This window comes from Folsomia candida, unplaced genomic scaffold, assembly GCF_002217175.1.
Source record: "Folsomia candida strain VU population unplaced genomic scaffold, ASM221717v1 Fcan01_Sc031, whole genome shotgun sequence".
NCBI lineage: Eukaryota > Metazoa > Arthropoda > Collembola > Entomobryomorpha > Isotomidae > Folsomia > Folsomia candida.
This window is the reverse complement of record NW_019091223.1, coordinates 1,212,607-1,236,942: the sequence shown is the minus strand read 5'-3', so window position 1 is coordinate 1,236,942 and position 24,336 is coordinate 1,212,607. Positions and strand designations below refer to the sequence as shown.

Genomic DNA, 24,336 nt, shown 5'->3' with positions numbered 1-24,336 from the left:
AAGCAGGAGAGAATTCAGGTCTTCCGAATTTTCTGTTATGAAAATCCACCGATCCATATTCCGACTGACGAAGGGCAAATAAAATGGTGAAATGTTCCTATCAAAAAAGTCAATTTTAGGTATATGTAAATTCATTGCCAAATTTAATCTCAGAAATTTTCGCATGGCGGCAATATTTAAAATTTGTGTATTAAAGAAAATTAATAGAGGTACATAATTATTTTCGTAATTACTTTTCAATCTCTGCCAAAAATTCGCCCTCTCCATCATCACGGTGCCCCATTATAACCACAACAAGCTTACATATGGACGATTTCATCATAAAGTTTGCGCGCGGCGGGTAATGCGGGATTAAACTCTCATTCCGCCCCACTCCATCCACATAATAGGCACTATAGTACGGCACGATTTGATTTTTTACAATTTCGCCAATTAAACCATCCTCACCCTCACTTTCTCTGAATTTTCTGATAAAAAATATCCCACAGTTTGATGCTTCCTTTTGCCAAATGCTGACAACAAATTTCGAAATTAAATCTTCACCCGTCGCAAATTTGTTGCTGTGAATGAGGTAAAAGAGCAGGATTGGGATAAATTTTATGAAAACTATTATTGACATTTTGTGACATGCAGAATAAAGCAAAAAAAATAAATCGTAGCCTTCGTTATTTTTGTACTGCGTAGATATTTTTTAGCCTGTGTCATTTTACAGCTGAATTGATATGCTCTTCGATTTCCGATTGATGGCTTAAATAAAATATGGTTGAGGAGCGAGGAGTGAAAATCGGGCGAATATTTAATCAGGGCCAAAATCACGCAAGTAAGCCATCGTCACGTAGAGTATAGCAAAGCAGTTAAATTATTAGTTGGACATAAAACACAATCTTAGCGTTTGAGGTGTTGAGTTTAATAATTATAAATATGTAAGTACGACCCACTTTTATCAAGGTCTCATTATGACTCTCGCATCATTAAGTCTGCAAAATTCTATAGCAGGCAGAGCTCCTAAAACACACGTGTTTGTTGGAAAATGAAAACTTAATTCGTACATGAATAACCTTCTCCCATACATATAACAAAGGGTATCACTCGATCGGAGTTGTGTATTTAAACGTCGTTTTTTTTGCTAACGAGATTTGTATGCCAACCCTGAGCTTTTGCGGCGAGCAACATATTATTCCACTCAAAAACCGCGTATGTTTTGCGAAATTCCTGCTCTAGTGACGTCCTTAAATTTGGTAATTTGTCCAAATATGTATCACACTAAATATCTTCTGAACAATTTTGCACCTTGGGTACGAGCGTTAGTCTAAATAAGTCATCAATAAATTTAGTGTGGCATCGGTCACTCTATCATATTGCCTCCCACTTTTAAAATTTCCATGCTGTGGTCGTCGCTAATGTGTGAGGTAGGACAGTTTTCTACCGTACAATTTAGAGGTTAACCTCTTAACGACCAAGTACACACATTTGTGAAGTTATTTTATTTTCCGTTCACGGCGAAGTACACACATTTGGGTAGTATTATATTTTTCCGTTGACAACGAAAAACACAAATGTGCGTACTGCAGAAATTTCCTTGATACCAAAATTTCTTGTAAAAAAGAATAGTTCTTCGGTATTTTGCGGAAAACTCGATAGTGAAAAGTGGATTTTTTAAATATATTTTTCTCCTAAAATTTTGGAATTTTCCCATACCGACCAATGTTAAAAATTGGATTTTTCGTGTTTTTCGTCAAAAACTCAAATATTGGAAACTGGGTGAAAATTTTAATTCGTTGCTATCAGGTGAAATTAGGAAATCAAAATCGTACCGAAGGGAAATTTTATTTAAAAATTAGTAGTTCGAAAGAGGTTAATTTGCTCGTCACTGTACGTACATTAACACATAAGTTCATAACTATGTACAGACAGATATGTCTGTATTCCTCAGCCCAAATATTTTGAGACAAGAAAGGTATTCATTATGCACACAATTGCACCCTTGTATTGTCTTGAGTCACGTAAGGTTTCATAAACTGGGGCGATCAGGCAAGTCATGAATTTTATGTAGGTTAATCACCTCAATATAAAAGAGCACAATTCAATCAGTTCAGCCCAATCCAATTTATCGAATTGTATAGAAATACAGAATTCTTATCTTGGACAGAAATTATTCACAGGCTTCAACAAGGTACATATAAAAAAATTCCTGAAATAAAGTTGCAAATTTAAAAATTTAAAAAATCAAAATACTGAAAAAGTTTTGTAATTTTTCCAGGAAAATGATTTATCTAACATTATTCATTTGCTTTATAAGCTTATGCTTCTTTGGATTCGTCCGGCCTCAAATTTCACTCGGGACACCGGTCAAAATTACGAATTATGGTTCAGGAAATGCCCTCTCAACTCAGTCATACCCCGCCGTCCGAGCCTTTATGGCTGACGGGTCTGCAAATTTCGCCTGGGTTTATAATTCTGACGGGACAATAACAAACTACGACAGCTCAACGACCGGTGGGACCCGTGGCTGCTTATCGGACCCCTATGTTGACCAATACATTTACCTGGAACCATGCAACTCCACAAATCGTTTCCAGACGTGGGAACTCGTAAAATCGAAGAGGAATGGAATATATCAACTAAAAAATTTGGGGTCATACACTTGTCTGAGTAATGACGTGAAGTGGATCGTAAAAAAGCAAAACTGCGCTGATGTCGAAGGTGATCCGTACATTTATCAACAATGGATTGTTAGTATCCTCTCGCCATCCTAGTGAATAACTTGGTCCTTGCGCATGTATCATTAGTTTTGCATCTGTTAAATAAATATGTTAGTCAAATAAATCACTAAATACATACTTGGGAATAACAACATACCAATTTATGAAGAGTTACATATCTTATATAAATTGATTAATGAGATTAGAATATCGTCAGTAAAGGGTTAAATGTCTAGATACAGACGCTATTTCGCTATTAACGAGCATAATATACCTAGTACTTGTATCTTTCAAATTTCCCTCAAATTTCATATGTACGTGGCATACGTTTGTATCTTGTAAAAATATGCAAAATTTGGTTGACGAAGCAAAGCAACTAATGTGCCAGTTATCCCCCAACGTCCTAAAAGTTTGCTGTATACAATCTGTAATTTTAAATCTATTTACATATGTACATATGTATGTACACTCGTAACCCATTTGTACGTACATACCATAAAGACTCTATTTATAGCCAGGTCTAAAGACGACACAAATCCGACTACAATTTCAAACCGGGTATAATTAGAGACCCGGGTAAAATATTTTTCGGTTACTTGAAGTTTACTATAACTTGAAGAATCTAAAAACGGACATTAAAGGAATGTCATAATTAGGGATAAGCTTATTAATTTTTTCAAAGTTGGGCTCAAGACCCGGCTATAAATAGAGTCTTCACGGTATGTATATCGCACTTACGCAGCACACCTATTTGGCTAAACCTATAATACCACCAGAGATGCAAATATGTACATACATATACCTAGGTATGAATATAATGCTGCCAAAAAACTTTTCATTTGTTACATCTTCCTTTGTGTTGATACAATAATGTGAAAAATGTCATTGGCGTACAGATAGTTGCACTGACAATGCGATGGTGTGAAGTGTAACCCTCCGATTTGGTTGAAATTTCGAAATTATGTGGTCCATGTCAATACAACCAACGTTTCTTCAGGGAGTTTGTGCGATAGTCAGAATTTGGAAAATTATTTGAGGTTAAAGTTGACAAATGTGCAATTTTTAACACGAGAAGAGAATGGAAGTTGAGTTTGCTTCCTCCGCCTGGTAAAAATCGCCAGTTTTTCAACTTTGACCTCAAATATTTTGGAAAATTTTTATCATCGCACAAACTGCTTGAAGAAACGTTGGTTGTATTGACATGGAGCACGTAATTTCGAAATTTCAACCAAATTGAAGGGTTACACTTCACACCATCGCCTTGTGAGTTTAGAGAAATATGCAAATATGTATTTACCTACATAATTATCATTTTAACCTATTGTACGTAGACGAAGTTCGCGTCTTCCTATACTGTCCTCGACATGACCATCACACGTTCAATATTTCTCCATCCATTATGATAGATTGGTACATGTTACAAACTGTCCACGTGGGTGGGCATGTTTCTGAATACTGTTGAAAGTGGGTAGGATAACAAACAGACTTGATCAGTGGACAATGTATCGCGGATATGAGATTTTTTGAGTATGTGTACAAATCAGAGTGGAACGTGGAACTACATACCCACTTCTAGTGGACAGTAAACAGTGGAGAATTTTAAACAAATATGTATTTGGGTGGAAACTAGACAATGTTTTTCTTGGGTGGACGTAAGACACATTTATCTTGAGTGGACAGTGGACAAGTTGACAATATTTCTTTGGGTGGACAGTGGTTGTTTAAGTGGATAATCGACTAGGGAAAACTTGATTTGGATTTAAACTATAGCGTAACCAAATCCTTCAACCTTCAAGACAATTAGGAAACCCTTATTTGAGTGATCCTAGAACGGATATATACATACACCCACCTCAAAATTTCCGGGGCTTTACGTCGATATAATCATTTACTTAATAAGGATCAGCCGAAAAATGTGTTTGAAGCGTCCAGGTTCCCTCATCTGGTACCTAATAAAAATACTCGTTTATGATGTAGCAAGTAAAAGTAGCAGTCATCCAACTTGGACCTCAATCGGTAGTGATGTTAAAATAACGTCATACTTAAAACCATTCGAACACTGCACAACAATAATTTTATTCCCATCAAACATTACTTCACAACTGCTACACCAAACAGTTCAGTACGCTCCAATAATTTCACAAAAGTATAACTCAAATCAAGGTAAGCTGATTGAAAACGGATTTTCCTTGATGAGAAGACGTAATCCAGTTCCACATTGTTGGGCATCACTAGCCATTCTTCCGGAAGAAGACGATAAATTCTTTTTCTATAAAGGGCATTTCCATTTTAGAAGTGCGCCTGACCTCATAAGTGAGTACTGGTCAAACCAGTATTTCATTTTAGTTACCAAGGTTAAAAGAAAAATTCAAGAATCCCTGAAAAGTTTGGGGCACGTTACAATACACCAACTCCGTGTTAGGGAAGTTATAATCATTGAGCTATTCCAGTGCAAAAACGAATTGATTAGCTTAACTTCCCGTATATCATGGCTCCGGATGTACTATCACTATATCTATTTCATTGATAGACCAATTGCCGGAGTTGAATTGTCCGAACCATGGTATACAATAAACTGTTCTCATGAGGACTGCTTCACCGAAATACAACTTGTAGCCAAAAATGTTGCAAAGCGTAACAAATATTTTTGGGGCACACATTTAATCTTGGATACGAATTGGACAAGTATTCATCATTTACACACTTTGATAAATCTTACAGCGATACAAAGCGATAGGCATGGTTATCAGCAAGTAGCACACTTGACAACATTTAATGGCTTTGTCAAGTTTTGGATCCTTCAGGACGTGTTGAAATACAACCTTGGCCAGTTTTATACGCCGCATAATATTGCTCCAATTCAAAAGCTTACTTCATCCATTTACACGAAAGGTTTTATCTTTGTGCCTTACGACATACAGAAATTCAGTTACGCATCCTGCTATCAGGTCATGTCATCGAATTTAGGTGGAACTCTATCCTCTTTAACGACTCCGTTTGATAAAGCCACCTGGATATGTCTGATGATAAGCCATTTTACGGCGATCCTGCTTTTGACCAGTATATCAGAGAAACTCGACTTCAATGAAGCTTTCCTGGTGATTGGAGTGTCTTTGGAAAACTCAGTACTTTCGACTTACAGGCCTGGAAAATGCATTCTGTCACTGCGGATGGTTATCGCGGTTTGGGCCATAATCACTGCAACGATGTTATCGAATATATACAAAACTTGCTTTACCATGGAAATGATTCTCCCCACTACATATAGGACCTTACTGAACAGCGTAATGGATGTGGAAGGGATGAAGGTTCTCATGCCAATCAATCTTCTGGATGACAATGACTTTGAAAAGTTCAATCTGGGAGCGTATGTTCGATATAAATTTTTCTTTGATGAAATTCTCCAAAGATCTCTTCAAGTAGTAGTTACACAAGATGGGTATAAACAACTTGATGCATTCATCAAGTTAGCAAAAGATCTCGTTAATATGATCCAACCTTATTTTGGGATTGGCGCTGATGGAAAATTGTTTCACAACGGGACATTTTCGAGGCTTCTACAACCGCACGTGGCCTACAATTACAGTACATTAATGGAATGCCCGATACAACCAATAAAATATACCGACACAAGCTCACTTAAAGTGTTACACACTTGTGGAAAGGTTGCATTAATGGATACAAAAGAGAATATTGCTGCTGTATTGCCATTCCTAAATGACAACCCTGACAACGTAAAGTATCTTCAGATTGAGGACGATTCATACTTTACCGTAACACGAGGATGGCATATAGATTCTGTGCGTGAAAATTACGCCGTCAGGCAATTGCATACTATGAGATCGTCGGGAATTTTTATTCATTGGGAAACTATGCTCAAGCTATGGAAACCTGCCAAGTTATTTCATCACTATGCTAACTGGACACACCCCGAATCAGATGCAGTTTCTAGATTAGATTTGGATTCTAAGATCTTGATGGCATTTTATTTGTGTGGGATGAGCGTACTAATTTCAATCTTGGTACTTATTCTGGAGATTGGGTGGCAGAAAATTCGAAATAGTAGGACAGCTAATGAATAGGCAAGCTATTTTCTATTTCGTAATATTACGTAGAGGGGTTGTCTCAATAAATCCAAACTGACTCAAACCGGATACAATGTCAACCAATGCCAGTTGGACAAGTAAATAGAATACAAAATTTCATTCTTTCGCCGACCATGAAAAACGAATAATGTGCCATTTATTATTTACTAATATTGACAATGTTTTTTACTATGTATAAAATATGAAGAAAAGAATGCATGTTTTGTATTATTGTGCGTATACATTCCAGCAAATTTATAAATGCATACAGAAGGTTAAAAAAAAGTTTTGTCTTAAAATATTTAAGTTTTTATTTTTTACACAAACATTGCTACAAATATAATTAATGTATACATCCAGGTACAAACCCAGCATGCAGCTATTCATGCAAAATTTAAGTTAGATAGATAGATTTATTTACTTCTCATCTGATGGCCGAGGCCCTCATCATTACAAATTACAGAGTTGTACATATGTGCAAATGTAGATAACCAAATAGGTAGGTAGTCAGAGGAATGGAGGAAAAACCTAACTATGGTGGAGAGTTAGGAAAACCTCCATCACCTCTGGGAATGTGGCCCAGAGGTCCATTCGGCTCTGACTACCTGGACACCAGATAGGACAATGAATGATAGAGATCATAGGTAGATTCCATGAGATAGTGGTGATATTCAAATGAGGACGGCGTCGTGACGGCGGAAGCATGATGAGTGAAGGTTGTTGGGCGGGGCGTCCACGGACCACGAACTACCTTAGCACCCTCTCGGGCACGGGCTACGTGTCCCCTTCACGGTCACACAGTGTGACCAGGGCCGAGTGACACTACCCACTTGCCCCTTCACCCCTCACAGCACAACCGGGTCATGGGACCCCCGTAGGCCCGACTACGCTGCCCACCGCCATGCACGACCCCGTCCTCACTCTTCCACCAACCACCCCCCACAGTCACTACCCCGATATACCAAACAATGACCTACCTGGGGGAGTCCTCCATGGCGTAGATCCTCCCGTGCACTGGGTCCGGCGAATCCATCTTCGCCTGATGGCTCAGCTTGTCGTTGCTGGGACGGGTGTGGCAGGGGGTGTCACCAGGCACGCAGGTGGGGGGTGTGAGTGGACGAGGCTCACATGGCGAAAAGCCTGGGACACACTTCACTTGCCCTGGCACACCCGCGACCCAGATGGAAGAGAGAGAATCCAGTTGCAGAGCGAGAGAGAGACACGTCGTGCACGGTTGGAAGCCAAGGAGGATCTCTGCAAAATTTAAGTTACTGGATTGAAAACCATGACGAAGTAACAAAGCGAGAATGTGAAGTAAAGCAAACAAAAATGTGACGACCTATCTCAGAAATGTTGGGCGAGATCTCGTCTCCGTGTAAATATGTGCATACTTATCTACCCTACATTCCGATATCCTGTGTATTGTTCTGGGTTTTTGTGGCGAGTTGTTAATCAACAATTTGGCACAATCACAATCAACCTGATGCAAAAAAATCAATATTTGAATGCGGCTATAATGCATTTTCAATTTAACAGCAACCGATATAAATCCAGAAGAACCGCTTTTACGTGCCAGAAATTCCATTCATTTTATATCAATTTGGATCATCGTTTACATCCCTTCTTTTGAAATGGGTCAGTTTCATGCGTACATAGTGTATTGACCCGACTTATATAAATACCTTGACAGAAATACAATCCATATAAAAGGATAAGAACTTGGCAATCATTTTCAGACATTTTCAGACAGTTTGCATATACATACTCGAAGAGAAGCCTGATAAGCAATATTTTGCTTAAACTCAAAAATGTGAGTTTGACTTTTTTGTATATACCGTGTCCCAGGGTAGGTTAGACAGTAATCCATGACCTGTGGAATTCGACCTGGTTGGAATCTATTTATACACTCTTCGGTGCAGGGTAGGTGGTAATCATAGCAAACAGTTTTTATCCCGGAGGATTTATCACATCCCCTTTTCGGCCTTCAATCCGACTTTCCGCACTAACCCTCAAATTTGCGATTTTCCAGCCGCTTGCGAAATGTCCTGGTTGATTTTTTGCCATTAACGTTTGAATTCTTCCCGCTTTTTCGCATTGGAGTTTAGGTTAGAGTATTTTGTTTTACAAAAGGCCTAAAACTTATTGATCGGTCGCAATTGAGGAACACTTGAAAGGTTTTCTTTTTGAACGTCAAAATCGACTTCTTCAGCACGAAAGTACGCGGTTGAAACTTTGGTGTCATGGGCGCTTGGGAGGTCCGGCGAAAATCAAATTGCATTCGGATTATGAAGTTTCCTTAGCCAGAGCTGTGCCCGCTTCAAAAATTCGTTTTTGTTAACTTTTGTATTTATGGTACCTTTTCAAATATAAGGTGGCGAAATGTTGCCAAAACTGTCCGGCCTCAGCCAAACTACGAATTTCGTAAGGAATTTGGTTTTCACTTTAAATTCACGTTGATATTCCACATTATATTGGCGGAGCGAAAAAATTTCAATTCCGGAGTCTCTGAGAAATCAACTTTGCCGTAGTTCCCGTCATAAGTATCGATAATTTTTAATGACATTTATCCACACTTTTTTTTCTAATTTTTGTGCACTCTGCTTTTTTGGTCCGTAACATTCTTTGGGAGACTTTATTTATTTTTTTTCGTAACCCTCAGTTTGTGAACTTAAATGTTGCGGAACAAACATTTTGAAATTTGCAGTACCCGAGCAGCGCCACAAATTTACGTGGAAGCGTTCGGGTTGAAAAGTGTTTTTATGCCTTTCGAGTTTTGATAGGTGGCTATGAAAAGAGGTCGCCTGGAAATTTTTTAAAATTGCACTTTTTGGCATCCTCATACTTCGAAATATAAAGGTAGATTGCCCTTTTGTGACACCTTTCTGCGTTTAAGTACTGCCACGTCATGTTCGAGTCACGTCAAGTGACGATTTTGTAGTTGTGAAAAACTCGATTCGCGAGATTTTCACTTCGACCCAGATTTCTATTGAATTTCATCGTTTTAATAAAAAATGCTTTACACCTGCTGGAAGCCCTTTAAATTGCGTTTCAAAAAACTAAGATAGCTAACCAACAATCTCCACTAATTGCGCAGTATACTGTATAATCCAACTGTCTAACCAAACCTGGGACATGCCTTATTTCTTATTACATGGGAATGGAGGTCTCCCATCGTTTGCGTTTCGATTTTGAGCTAGCAAAATTAGTGTCAATAGATCACTAATTTGATTGATTTGAAATTTGGAACAGACACGGTTCCCCAACGGTCATGGTTGGAAGATATTTGCATCGTAAGAGGAGAACAGCACAGTTAGTTTGGAAAATAAAAACTTTTTTCCTTGTTTTCTGCTCTTTTGGTAAAATATTTCTGCCAAAAAACTATGTATGCCTCAGCCCAAATAGTTTGAGAACACAAAAGTATTCATCCTGCACACAATTGCACCGATGTATTGAGTCACGTAAGGTTTCATGAACTGGGGCGGACAGAATCTTATGGAACACTGTAAAAAAAGTTGGGTAAAATTGCCACCAATACAACTGTTGGATAAAATTCGCCCGGGATTGCACGAATAATAAGCAAAATTTGATAAATTTTACTCAATTTTGAGTAACATTTATCCAACTTGTTGCTTTGGTGGCAATTTTGCTCAACCTTGAGTAAATATTGGTGATTTTTTTTAGTGTGAATCTTATGTAGGGTAATCACCCCAATATATGTAAAAGAGCGCAATTCAATCAGTTCAGCTCAATCCAATTTACCGAATTGTGTAGAAATAACAGAATTAGTAAAAATATGTAAAAACATATAAAACTAATTCTTGAAATAAAATTCAAAATTCTTCAATTAAAAAAAATCAAAACATTAAAAATCTTTATAATATTTCCAGGAAAATGATTTATCTAACATTATCCATCTGCTTTATAAGCTTATGTTTTCTTGGATTGGTTCGGCCTCAAATATCCCTCGGAACACCAGTCAAAATCACAAATTATGGTTCAGGAAATGCCCTCTCAAGCCAGTCATACCCCGCAGTCTGGGCCTTTAAGGCTAAGGGGTCTGCAAATTTCGCGTGGGTTTATAATTCTGACGGGACAATAACAAATTACGACAGCTCAACGACCGGTGGGACGCGTGGCTGCTTAACGGATCCCTATGGCGGCCAATACATTTACCTGGAACCGTGCAACGCCACAAATAGTTTCCGGTCATGGGAACTCGTCAAATCGAAGAGGAATGGAATATATCAACTAAAAAATTTCGGGTCACACACCTGTCTGAGTAATGACGTAAAGTGGATCGTGAAAAAGCAGGACTGCCGCAACGCCGACGATGGTCCGCACATTTATCAACAATGGAGTGTGAGTATACTCTCACCATCCTAATGGATAACTTGGGACTTGCTTATGTGTCACTATTTAGTTGTGCATCCATTAAGTAAATATGTTGGTCATATGAATCAATTAATAAATACATACTTGGGAAGGACAATATACCAATTTATTTTAAACTAGTTCTCTATTAAATTAGTGGCGGAAAATTCGAATCAGTATGACAGATAATGAATAGGCAAGCCATTTTCTATTTCGTAGTATTAGAGGGGTCGTCTCAATAAATCCAAACTGGCTCTATCCGGATTTAATGTCAACCAAACCCAGTTGGACAAGTAAACAGAATACAAAAGATCATTATTTCGCCCACCATGAAACACAAATAATGTGCTGTTATTTAAGCTGAAAAATTTTGCTTGACAATAAAATATGCAGGAAAGAGTACATGTTTTGTATTATAAGCATTGTGCATACAATCCTGCAAATGCATTCATGAACACAGTAGATTTAAAAAAGTTAGCTTTTAACCCATGTATTTATTTTTTTCCAACAATTACATATGCCAGAAATTTGATAAATATATGGGCACCTTCTCTAATAGACTCCATAAGAAATACGTAATTTTTAAGCAACATATGCGTGTATAAGTTACTTCGGAAACTTATTTTGACTTTTTATGATTTCAACAATTTTTATTCAGGTTAGGGATTTTTAATGTATTTACGACTCCTTTGTTAGTCAGCTTTTCTGATGTGTAATTTGTGTAACGCAATGATAATTAGTGAAATAAAAACTTTTGTGGAAAAAAGTTACTTCGTATTTATGTAGTTATTGTAAACATGACGAATTAATCGAGCGAGAATGAGCAGTAAAATAAACAAAAATGTGACGATTCATCAATCTCTGAAATGTTGGCCGAGATCTCGTCTCCGTGTAAATATGTACTTATCTACCTACATTCCGATATCCTGTGTATTGTTCTGGGTTTTTGTGGCTAGTTGTTAATCCGTAATTCTACATAATCACAGTCAACATGATACAAGGAAAGTCAATACTTGAATGCTCCAATCATGCATTTTCAATTTAATACTACAAGAAACTGACCGATATAAATCCGTACGAACGGTTTTTATCAGCAATTCCATAAATTTTATTTCAATTTGGATCATATTTTAAATCCCTTCCAGTGAAATGGACCATTTTTATGCGTACATAGTTTATTGACCCGGCTTATGTAAATACCTTCATGGAAATACCATCCATATAAAAGGATAAGAACTTGGCAATTATTTTCAGGCATAGTTTGCACTTACATACTCGACGAGAAGCCTGGTGAGCAATATTTTGGTTAAAGTTGAAAATGTGAGTTTGATTTCCTTTTACATGGAATGGGGGTCTCCCAGCGTATGCTCCTCGATTTTGAAACTGTGTCAATGCGTAGATTATATATTAGCTTAATATGAAATTTATAACCGACACGGTCACGTTTGGCAGAGATATTTGCACCCGAAGAGGAGAAATCGTGCAGTAAATTTGGAACGTATAAAATTTTGACAACTTTACGTTTCTCTGTTTTCTGCTCTTTCGTAAAATATCTAAGTTAAAAGAGCCCTTTGGAAGGTTTTGTCGTTTGAAAATTTCATATTAATCAGATTTGCGAATTAATGACACTAGTTTAAGATTTGTGAGTATACGCTGGAAGACCTCCATTGTTACATCAATAGTTTGTTAAACATGATATAATTTAACTAAATTTACATTCTAAATTACAGAAAATATCCGCGGTCCCTCGTGCAGGGGAGCTTACCATGAAGCCACTCAGGTCAGATGTGGCGGCAGGTTCGGGAGATTGACCAACAAGAAAAAGAGATATTGCTGTAGGAATCCATAAATGAATAATTTTGCAGGCAAGTCTATCAAACTTATGATACAAACGCCGTATCACCAGAAAGAAATCAACTTTTTTTTTACTTACCAGCAATTATCAACAATTAAGTCAAAAAATAATTTGTGAAACCTTAAAATTTCGATTTATCACAAATATATTATCACTAGCGTATAAGCCCGTCTCCCGCCGGGCTTATTTGATTTTCATGAAAATTAAGTACGATTGTTCAAAATTAATTCCACCGAATTATTTTTTTATTGTATTTATATTATTAGCTGGAAATGTGCATGTGTTAGCAAGGGAAATGAAACTTTCTCCACTTTCACTTCCGTCACGGAAAATTACTTTCACTTCCGTTGCAGACAAACATTTCCAGCTTATAATATAGATAATTTCATCCGGTAATTCTAATAATTTATTTCTACATAATTCACAATTTATTCCAATAATTTATAATAAATACTTTTAAAGATTGACTTCGGTCGGATAACCAACATAAAATACATGCGTTTTTTTCTTATTAACATAATCATTTGGCATTTTTGAAATACATAAATAATTTATAAAATTTTAATTTAAAAAACTTCATGCCGCAACCAAACCCATTATGGTGCCCACAAAGACTAATTTTGGGCCTACGTAAGCACACACTTCTTTAGTGGCTTCCCACCACGTGGCCGACTCGGACATCCCAATTGCGCATTGAAAAATTAGCAGAGCCAACAAAAATGCGACGAGGATCCTGGTTCGGGAAATCATGTTCAACTTTCCGGTAAAAAATGCTGTAATAAAATATGAACAGATTACAAATCGGGCATAAATTTCAATTTTATGAACAAACCTTTAATTTAGGTGAAGACGATACTGCTTCTTTGATGCTCTTGAGACGATATTTTACGCCAGACTGATATCAAGTAATCAATGCCATGCAAGTTTATATAGACTCTGATAAGTGAGTCGTTGTGCCTACTGGTAAGCTTGCATACAGTCGGCGTCAAAACTATAAAGGCACTTAAATCAAATCAAATCTAATCTAATCACATTACAAATGATTGAAAGGTGTACCTTGGTAAATAATATGTCTAAAACTTTAAAAAATCGGTTTGTCTCTAATATGTACCTTCGGGAACCTTGGTTATCGAAATATCCTAACTTTTAATTCCTACAAAATATTGGGTTAAATTTAATGCACCACCGAATAAGCTGAAATTTGCCACAAATTTTAGCTGAATTTGCCACCGGATGAATTTTTTCCAACTTTATTCTAAAAGTAGAAAAACGCGCAGCAGCGTTAGGTAAATGAACGAAGGTTTGTATACATTTTTAAAATGTAAATTTCCGCTATTTAATTCCCTTAAAGTGACATTAAAATCCTCAAAAGTTTACCACTGAAATTGATCACCAAATAATCTTTAATCTATGTTTCTAAATACATAGATTTAGTAATTCTTGAAATCAATATGCTCAATGTAAGCGATGGTGATATAATTTTGACTCTTAGTGTATCATCGCTCTTATTTATGCTTACGTGGCTTACACCCGTTGTTGTTCAAATCTATATAAATTACGCATTTGCTTCCTCATGATAAAAAAAATCACGATAAACCCGATAATATTCTCCGTCCCGATTGGTTTTCTAAACGTTGGATGGACAAAAGTGTGGATGGACACTGAACCAACCTACTGTGTGCATAAGAATGATAATACGGTGATGAACAAATTTGAGTAATGTTGGGATTCCTCTTGTAGGAAAAGGATTGCATAAATGGAGTGATGACAAATACTTAGGTACATCTATAGGATGAAAGATCATCAAATCCATTGACTGAAAAAAGCACATGATGGTCATACCTATGTACATTAATCGTGGATCCAACCTATCGATCGTGATGTCCAAAGTTATGGGAAACTTCTCTTAAAGTACAACTGCATATACGTCGAACTTACTAGCCATTTTCTTATGAAGTCTTGAGCATGGAAATTCGGTAAATTCAATTTATTAAAATTGAAACAACGACCAGGATCATCAGTTTGTAATTATGGCCAGATAAACATTAAATTTCAGGGGTATCATACATAAATTCACATTCACATTTTTGCAATCATGCATACGTTTAAAGAATTAATTTCATTATATAAATTCTCAAATAATTAAAGTCAAGTTATTTGTAACCCGTCGTTGGAATGGTATCAATGGTTTAGCTCGTGGTGCCAGTTCCTGTGATTACACCTCTAATAATATCGCCAACGAGTGGAATTTAGGTACTTCGTGGATCCGGATGTACTATCACAATATATATTACATATACATTGATCGACCAATTTCTGAAATTGAAGTGCCCTAACCTTGCTACACTATAAACTGTTTTTATGAAGATTGCTTCACCCAAATACAACTTGTGGCCAAGAATGTTGCAAAGCGTAACAAATATTTTTGAGGCACACATTTAATTTTGAATACGATTTGGACAAGTATTCAATAGCTACATACTTTGATAAATCTGACAGCGATACAAAACGATAGGAATGTTTATCAGCAAGTAGAAAGCTTGACAACGTCTAATGGCTTTGTAAAGTTTTGGATTCTTCAGGACGTGTTGAAATACAGGGTGTCCCAAAATGTTGTACAAATTTCCAAGCCACCCCACCACAAAAGGCGGATAAAAATAATTCAAATCTGTGACCAAAATCGGATAGAGCAAATAGTTTTGCGATTTTTTTGTCAAAGAAGTTTGAAAAATGCGCCACCACGGCGCTCAGGTGAAGTATAGGTACTAATGAAACGCTTCTCCAGTCGATTTTTTACGATAAGCGTTACAAAAAAGCTTAAATTATATTTCTATGAAATGAATTTGCAATTAATTTATACAATGGTTAAATAAGCTACAAATAAGCCGTAAATAATCTGGCCCAAAAATTAGCGGTTGTTTAACTTATCTTCGATTTCGCACTTAAAATTGTCCAGGTGGTTTAACATTCGGGGCAAAAATGGAGAGCATGACTGAGTGAAGTATAGAAGAGCTTGAAATATCCTGATCTCTAACTCCTGCAAAATTTGTTTACGATAGAATGAGCCGTATACATACATAAACCACCTTGTATATGTATGTATCTATACTAGCGTATAAGCCCGTCTCCCGCCGGGCGAGCGAAAATTATGAGCTGGTAATGTCTATCAGCAACGGAATTGAAAGCAAATTTTCCGCAACGAAAGCGATAGTAAACTTCAAATGGCGCGAAAATTAAAAACAAATTATTTTTTAAAATTCAATGTCTGATGGTATTAATACTGGGATGGTTGTCAGATGGTGGTTATTTTGTTTGGTTATCTTGACAATTTCGCTGCGACGTGAAGTAGAAGTGAGGTCAATGTAGACTCACCGAGTACAGTAGCATGTCGTAGTAAAGTAAATAATATCCTGGCTGGCTAGCGCCTTCGTCATAATATTTCCTTATGTGTCTTTTGTTATTCACGGTGTTTGTTAAATTAAATTGGAGCTGCAATTGCATTAAAGTGAAACCACAAACCTCCGCCTTAAAACTATAAACTACGATGCGGTGTCTTACTCAATTACGGACCTCACTTACACTATCTCCTGTGGAGTGACAATTTTTGTGCGCTCACGACTCACTCCTACTCAACTCCTACCCCACTCCGCACTGGAGTGACAAATTCAGAGTACTCGTGACTGACTCCCTCTCCACTTCCACTCCACTCCGCAGTGGAGTGCCAATTTCATAGTACTCGCGACTCACTCTTACTCCTACTCCGCAGTGGAGTGATAAATGTAACTCATTTCCACTTCACTTCACAGTGAAATAACCACCCAGGATAGCTACTATTAGACAGTCACTCCCAGATAAGCACCATCAACCAGCCACTCCCAGGTAACCACCATCAGACAACCACTCCCAGATAAGCACCATCAGACAACCACTCCCAGATAACCACTCCCAGAAAACCACCATCAGACAACCACCCCCAGATAAGCACCATCAGACAACCACTCCCAGATAACCACTTCCAGATAACCACCATCAGATAACCACTCCCAGATAAGCACCACAATTTTGAATTTTTGCGCCATTCGAAACTTCACTTTCTCTGCTTTCACTTCCGTTGCGGAACATTTACTTTCACTTCCGTTGCCAACAGACATTTCCAGCTTATAATTTTCGGTAGGACACTTAGAACAAAATAAATAAGAATCACTACCCCATCTATAAGTTTGTACTGTACCTTCCAACTCCTCGTTCTAGAATCCAAATTAATTGTGCTCGACTAACCAAGAAACTGAAGCAATATATACATAAGCGGGTCGCCCACCGAGACCACCAATGGTCGTATGTTATGGGGTTTACTCCCGGTCAGGGAAGAGAGATAGAGAGCCACAGTATACATATAGAGTGCTGGCGCAACACAATCTCTCATCTATGCTCCCGGTGGCTCGTCCCGGCTGAGGGCGGGTCGCCCACCAAGACCACCAATGCTCATCCGTAATGGGGTTTAGTCCCGTGGCTCGTCGCGGCTGAGGGCGGCCCGCTTGGCCACCTGAAGTCTTGTACCACCAATGATAGTGGAATTTGACACCTTGGCCCTAACACCATCAGATAACCTACCACAAAAAATCCTTGACCTGAAGTAATTAAAATTAACCAAAATTGATCGTCCTGTACAAGACGATTTACTGCTCAGATTATCAAAATGCTTTTATTTGCACATTGTACAACTCTCCCACCTTCAAGAAAACCATTTATGCAAAACTGGAAATTAAATATAAGCCAAAGTATCACGCTCCGCCTTAAAACGGATCAAATGCAATTAACATGGGAGAGATGAACAACGTTCCCAAATTTGCCAAATACAAGACCTATTGAAAAATTTTAGTTCCTATCCTAGAAAAAATATTGTAATCGAAAAACTTCAGTCAAAAATTTGAACTTATTTCAACACATGTGGTCAAAAATCTCAAAAAAGGTGACCAAAAACAGTGGCGAAGCACTAATTGTGAGCGCCCAACAAAAACGTCTCCAAATTTGGCGGAAGGGGTGTACGGACCATTGGAAGCAAAACTTAATTAGCTTTAACCTTTGTCCCTTTCTGACCAAAATTTCGCTTTAAAAAATTCATTCGTTGAGTTTATATGTGCATTTGACCAAAGTTGCATTACTTCCGGAACACCCTCTATGTGGTTATCAAGTCAATTTGCAATTAATTTACAAAATAGTCCATGGCAGACACATTCTTAGAAGTGGGGTTACGATGATAACCAAAAAGTAGACGTATGTGACTCTATCGCCGTGGTTATAAATTTGTCAGCAAATGGTTATCAATATATTAGTTCTGGTGACAATTTCATACCAAGTCGGTGAAACTTAATAATTAGTCGATGACAATTGTAACCACTCGATGACGAATTTATAACCACGGCGGTAGAGTAACATACGTTTACTTTTAGGTTATAATCGTAACCCCATTTCTAAGAGTGCATGTCCAAAATCAATCCAAGTGTCTAGTATAATTATCACCTTTGAAAAACAATCCATTTCTAAATGTCCGAAAAAGCTGAAAATTCCGTTGGGCGATTTAGCCAAGCAGGAAAACCCCAAATTCTAACGCAGCATGGCCTATCTGTTAGAATCTAAGAAACAAACTATCTAGAGGCTAATTAAAACTGAGTTGGGAAATAATATAACAAAAGGACCTTTGTAAGGTGTGTCCAGGAATAAATGGTTCCGCGCATAATGACCTGCATATTACGACCTTATTAGTAGATATTTATAAAGCCTTTCGTAAATTGTTGGAAGGAACCAGACATGTCAATTTTTGCTTCGAAGGATTTTTCTTACTTGATTTTTGGCCCCCGATTCGACTTTCCGCACCAACCCTCAAATTTGAGATTTTCACTCGAAATTCGAAATGTCCTTGCTGATTTTTCGCCATTAACGTTTGAATTTTTCCAGATTTTTGGCCTTGGGGCGAAGGTTAGAGTACCTTCTATTCCACAAGGCCCAAGCATTTTCGATTTCTCCCAAATAGGGATATTTGGAGGGTTTTTTATTTTAAGGCCATTTGTCTCAATGTAAGCCTCGCTTGGAATTGTGTAGGGAATTTAGATTTGATGTACAACTTCTGTTGGTAATCTATACTCACTGGGTTCCCTGCGTGGAAGAATGTGCTTTACGAAGTCTTTCAGGGATCCAGATCGACGTGGGTATCGTCAGAATTGGTGAAAATTTTTCACGACATTTATCGACACGTTTTTTTGCAACTTTTTCTAACTCTGCTGTTTTGGTCTTGAACGTTTTTTGTGAGACTCCACTTTTATTGTTTTCTGCAATCCCCAGTTTATGTACTTTGATGTTGCGGAACAAACTTTTTAGAAATTTGCAGTAGCCGAGCAGTGCCACGATTTGACGTGGAAGAGTTATTGTTGAAGAATTTTTTAATGTCTTTCAAGATTTGGGGGTGGCTGTGACGAGAGTTGATCTGAAAAGTTTTTTGAATTTCACTTTTTGTTATCCTCATACATCGAAATATACAGAGTGTTTGTTGTTTTGTAACATATTGCCGTTTTAAAGTACTGCCACGACCTGTTTGAAGGACAAAAAGTGAAGATTTTGCAGTCGTGAAAATCTCGATTCGAGAGGTTTTCATTTTCACGGCGATTGCTACTAAATTTCATTAGTTTAACCAAAAATGCTTTATATCCCCTGAAGGCCCATGTAATTACGTTTCAAAAAATAAAAATGGAAAATTGCAAAATACACAAACTGCGCAGTGTAGGTACACAGTACTCGGTACCATTTATTCCTGGACAAGTTATAGGTTTACGCATTTAGAAACCACAACTTTTTTCTGCTTACTGTTGAGTAATTCGGCAAAAACTGACGACGATGATTTTGGTTTTGTAGTCATAAAAAATGTAGAAGTCCCTTGTTAGTCATCCGACATTGACCGTTCGTTTTTTTCCGATTTTTGATCGTGACAAGATGACTTTTATACCGACGAATTTACGATTTTTCGCGAATTTTGGAACGCTTAAAATAATTAGTCGAAGAAAACCACCCTACAAAAGTGACTGGAAGTATTTTTGTCGGACAAAAAGCGATGCAATCATAAAGTCGAGAATAAGGGACGTCACATGCAGCAAGTTTCGCGTCGAAAAAGACCCGGTTGTAGGCTAGAAAAATTATCAAACCCTTCCACGAATAAATGAATCACCCTTCTGTACTTTGCCAGTATTTGAAATTCATTAAAATTATAAAGTCGTTCAAATTTTCAAACAACATTGCATGTGGATTTTTTATAAATGAAGTAAGGCAATCTGAAGAGACATGTTTTCAAACTTTTGGATTCGCGCTAAAATTAGAAAATTTGCAGCATTTTAAAAAACCGAGGTGTTGGCTGGAAAACAACTTAAAATTCGCATTCAAATTCCTTATGAAAAATGCAAAATTCAAAAAAATACAGGGACGCATTTATTTTTTTGGTGAACAAAAAAAATTGGTCTTATGGTGATCTGGGTTTTGCACGTAAATGATCGGCATTGAGTCGGTAAATGAAGGCATATTTCCAATTGCGGCGTGGGTTTGTCCCCAATTTTAACAATACTCACCAATAAATACGGAAAAGAACTTAATATCTAAAAACGTAAAATTTAATTTCACTTTTTTAAACGCTATCTAAATCAATGTAGTAAAATTTCTGAAGTTTTAAATTTTCAAAATTTAAACTTACAAGTTTGAAGCGCTAAAACTTTTTGCCACCTTCTCACATATTTCTCCAATTTTTGGAATTTAGATTTAATAAATTTCGTGACATTGCTAATTACATTTGTCAAAATTGAAAAGACATTATATTTGTAAAAATTTTTACCAAAACGTCATGAATACAGAAGCCTATGTAAATTGACAAACTTTTCCGTTAGACAATTAAAACAAAGTTTTATAGATCCGTCCAAAACGACGCTGAATCATTATTGACAAAAATTTACACCAAATCTTAAAATGGCGCCAAAGGTTAAAAGGTTCATTTGCGATTAACAAAAAGCGAACAACACCGCGAACCACACCAGCAAAAGTCTAAAACCCGGCGAACCATACCGCGAACTACACCCGGTGTGGTTAGCGATGTGGTTCAGTCCGCAATTTTCCGAAGCAGTGGTGCGCCGATGCAGAAACTAGCAAATGTGCCAAAATCAGGATTAAGCAAATTAGCAAAAAATTTGCAAATTTTGGCATGTATCTCGAAAATTTGCTAAGCCCGCCCCCAATATTATCTGTATTACGAAATATTGATCTACTCAATACTACGCAATTTTAACCTATTATAGATTAAACCTGTAAGAGCTCATTGTATAAATATGCCATTCTAATAAGGCCTGGGTAAGAATATTTTGATATGAATAATATCTTATTGAGTAAAAAGCCACATGCGAGCGCCGAAGGCGCGAGCGGCTAGAGGCGCCTAATTTCTTTGCCCAGGTAAGATTTTGGGCTAGATCGGGGCCTGCTGGAGGGTCACCACTTCATAAAATCCCCCCGCTCGCAATAAATTTTTTTAGAGAGGTTTGTGTTATCATATTTACTTCCCCAAGGAATGGGCAAGATATTTTGAAGCGAATGTGTTATTAGGAACAATCAAAAATTTCATACGTGACAATGATTGGAGCACTCCAGATATTTTGATTATGGCAATTTGCAATTACATAAATTCAAATCTCTCTGCCTGTTTGCAATGGTGGCAGCTGGTGGCAGCAGTTTTTGTAGATGAGATATGGGGGATTAACAATACATTTACGGTTCCTCGAAATAGCACAGGAATAGACAGGATTTTCAACTTGAAGTTTTTCCCATTTAGCCCAATGTTATAAGCCAAGTTTGAGCATAGGCCACGTCTTAGCCAGTTGGACAATTCAAATGAAACTTTCCAAAATTGAACATCTATGTCAAAGGTACTAAAAACGGTACTTTGTTTTCGAATCGGTGAGAATAGCCAACAAATTCCATATTCCAGACCAGCGTGCGGTGTGCTGAAATTTTGAATATAATCTCATTCACCCCCAAAAAATATGAGACTGGGTTGTTTTTATTCGGGCTTGGGCTTTTCCTAAAAAGCCCAAGCCCGGCTGTGCAAAAGCCCGCCCAGGCCCAACTAAATTTGGTTCCTCAAAAGCCCAGGCCCGCCCAAGCCCGGTTGCTGACAGGCCCACCCGCCCAAAGCCCAATGGGCCTGGGCGGGCCCGGGCTAGCCCACTTAAAGCCCAGGCCCGGCTCACTTCTAGTCTGTGCATCCTAGTGAGCGAGTTGACTTTTCCTGCTCGCCACTTACCAGTAATGTAAATGATTTTTGTCACTAAAACTTCTAATTTGCAGCTAATACAAAATGGATTGATTTCGTTTTGGTGGCAATAACTTCCTAAGTTTGTGCTTTACAATTACCATTGGGCAAAAATTCCATCATAAATCTCAAAGAAAAGTATTGGACTGAAACATGTAAGTTATCATGTTTTTAGTCCAATACTTTTCGTTGAGACTTATTATGGAATTTTTGCCCAATGGAAATTGTAAAGCACAAACTCAGGAATTTATTGCCACCAAAACGAAATCAATCCATTCTGTATTAGCTGCAAATTAGAAGTTTTAGTCGGGATTGTTCTCCCTTTCTGGTTCACGATGCCCCGTTTGGAGTTTGGGAACGGTCACTCTCAAAATCCAAAGCAACTTTTTACATGCAACTGCCTGCCTTGTTTACATGAAAATCAGCTGCTCTCTTCGCCCCTCCCCCTCCATAGAAAAAAATCTCTCGGTACACAAGGAGACGCAACCGTCGTCTCTGTCTTTTATTTATGAGATTTTTTCAACGTATATGCATTCTTAATTCATCTATTAAATTTGTTAAACATTAATTACGTTTGTTTAACGTAATTAATTGGGTTAAACCCAATTAAGCAAAAGACTTTGTCTGTCTGTATCCATTCGTCTGTCAGCAGGATTATGGAAAAACGAATATCGAGATAAACAAGAACTGTTTGAGGCATCATATATATGACCCATGTGGGAGGATCCTGTAAAATTTTGGGGTCAATCGGACCACCTCCCCCAGCGACGTCGAGGGGTATGGTCACATATGTATTTTTTGAGAGAATAACTGGTTTTCACACTATTGCTTAGTTCCGTTTCTACGGTTTATTTATTTTGCATTTTTGACATTCAGAAATATATAGATATGTACATAGTTTGCGTAATTTAATTCGGAATAAAGTTCATCCTAGCACAGCAATTAAGTCCATCACTGTGCCAATGGTGGATAATTTAGGTCCCACATAGCCACACACATCCTTAACCTTGTCCCACCACTTGGCCGACTCGGACATCCCAATCGAACATTGCAGAATTAGCAGCGCCAGTAAGAACACGACGAGGATTCTCGTTCGGGAAATCATATCCGGTCTTGGCGGAAATATGTACTATTATGATGGATTAGAACAGACATAACGGTTAAAAAACTATATTTCTTCATTCAAAATTCATTCAAACTAATAATCAAAAAATTTCTTTATTATTAATGTATGCAAAACTTGAAAACAAATATTGATACATACAAATTCGACTTGTTTGATAGATTTCTCAATGTTCCCCATAGAAAATGAGTAGAAAAAAGGAAAATGATGCAAAGAAAATGAGTAATGAATATTAAGAATTCATTGAGTCTTAATGAATTCGAAATGAATAAATATTTATTCAATATTAATTCATTCCAGAATTTTGGAAAAAATAGTCTCCGATTATTCATAAGTTTAATGAATAATGAACGAATAATTAATTCGTCTCCTATTAAATAAATAAAAATGTGGGCAGTTGTGGATTATAAATCAAACATTAAGCTGAATTTTATTTTTGTATTAACAAACCTTTTACCTGAAGAAAATACTATTTTCTTGCTGCACCTTGTACGATATTTTACGGCACACTGATACCAAGTACTCAATTCCATACGAGTTTATATAGACTCTGATAAGACATGAGTTTATGTGCCGACTTGTGAGCTTGCATACACTCCGCGTCAAAATGGGAAGATCACCGATTGCATGCACTCTTATGGAGCAAAATGGTGTTAAATCAGCATCGATCGCGGTACATACACATGTGGCCGTGTGCTTATGTATATGACATCACCGGTACGGTAATAACGGACACTACCGTATAGCAATATATGTAGGTTCACCAATGTTTTGATAAACGTTTTTTAAAAACATCGGTATTATAAAAACGTTTTGATAAATGTTAAAAATGTTGTTAAACGTTTTTATGTATAAAACATTTTTAA

At 37.3% G+C, this 24,336-nt stretch overlaps 5 long non-coding RNA genes across 6 annotated transcripts; 3 read left to right on the top strand and 2 right to left on the bottom strand.

Annotated features, from left to right (window-relative positions):
* Positions 1-2,042: 2,042 nt before the first annotated feature.
* LOC110860361 lies at positions 2,043-2,878 on the top strand. Its single transcript, XR_002548947.2, has 2 exons — positions 2,043-2,173; positions 2,261-2,878. It is a non-coding gene; the product is annotated as an uncharacterized LOC110860361 (long non-coding RNA).
* A 5,523-nt stretch (positions 2,879-8,401) lies between these two features.
* On the top strand, positions 8,402-11,560 carry LOC110860356. The gene is made up of 2 exons (XR_004837258.1): positions 8,402-8,597; positions 10,675-11,560. It is a non-coding gene; the product is annotated as an uncharacterized LOC110860356 (long non-coding RNA).
* A 737-nt stretch (positions 11,561-12,297) lies between these two features.
* On the top strand, positions 12,298-13,395 carry LOC110860355. Its single transcript, XR_002548945.2, has 2 exons — positions 12,298-12,478; positions 12,889-13,395. It is a non-coding gene; the product is annotated as an uncharacterized LOC110860355 (long non-coding RNA).
* Positions 13,396-13,418: 23 nt separating this feature from the next.
* Positions 13,419-14,353, bottom strand: LOC110860354. 2 transcript variants are annotated; one of them, XR_004837257.1, is made up of 3 exons: positions 14,070-14,084; positions 13,846-14,004; positions 13,419-13,786 (listed from the first exon to the last, which is right to left on the bottom strand). It is a non-coding gene; the product is annotated as an uncharacterized LOC110860354 (long non-coding RNA). The 2 variants fall into 2 exon arrangements; XR_002548944.2 differs by having other exon boundaries at positions 13,846-14,353.
* An 8,821-nt stretch (positions 14,354-23,174) lies between these two features.
* LOC110860367 lies at positions 23,175-24,078 on the bottom strand. The gene is made up of 2 exons (XR_002548951.2): positions 23,921-24,078; positions 23,175-23,476 (listed from the first exon to the last, which is right to left on the bottom strand). It is a non-coding gene; the product is annotated as an uncharacterized LOC110860367 (long non-coding RNA).
* Positions 24,079-24,336: the final 258 nt, after the last annotated feature.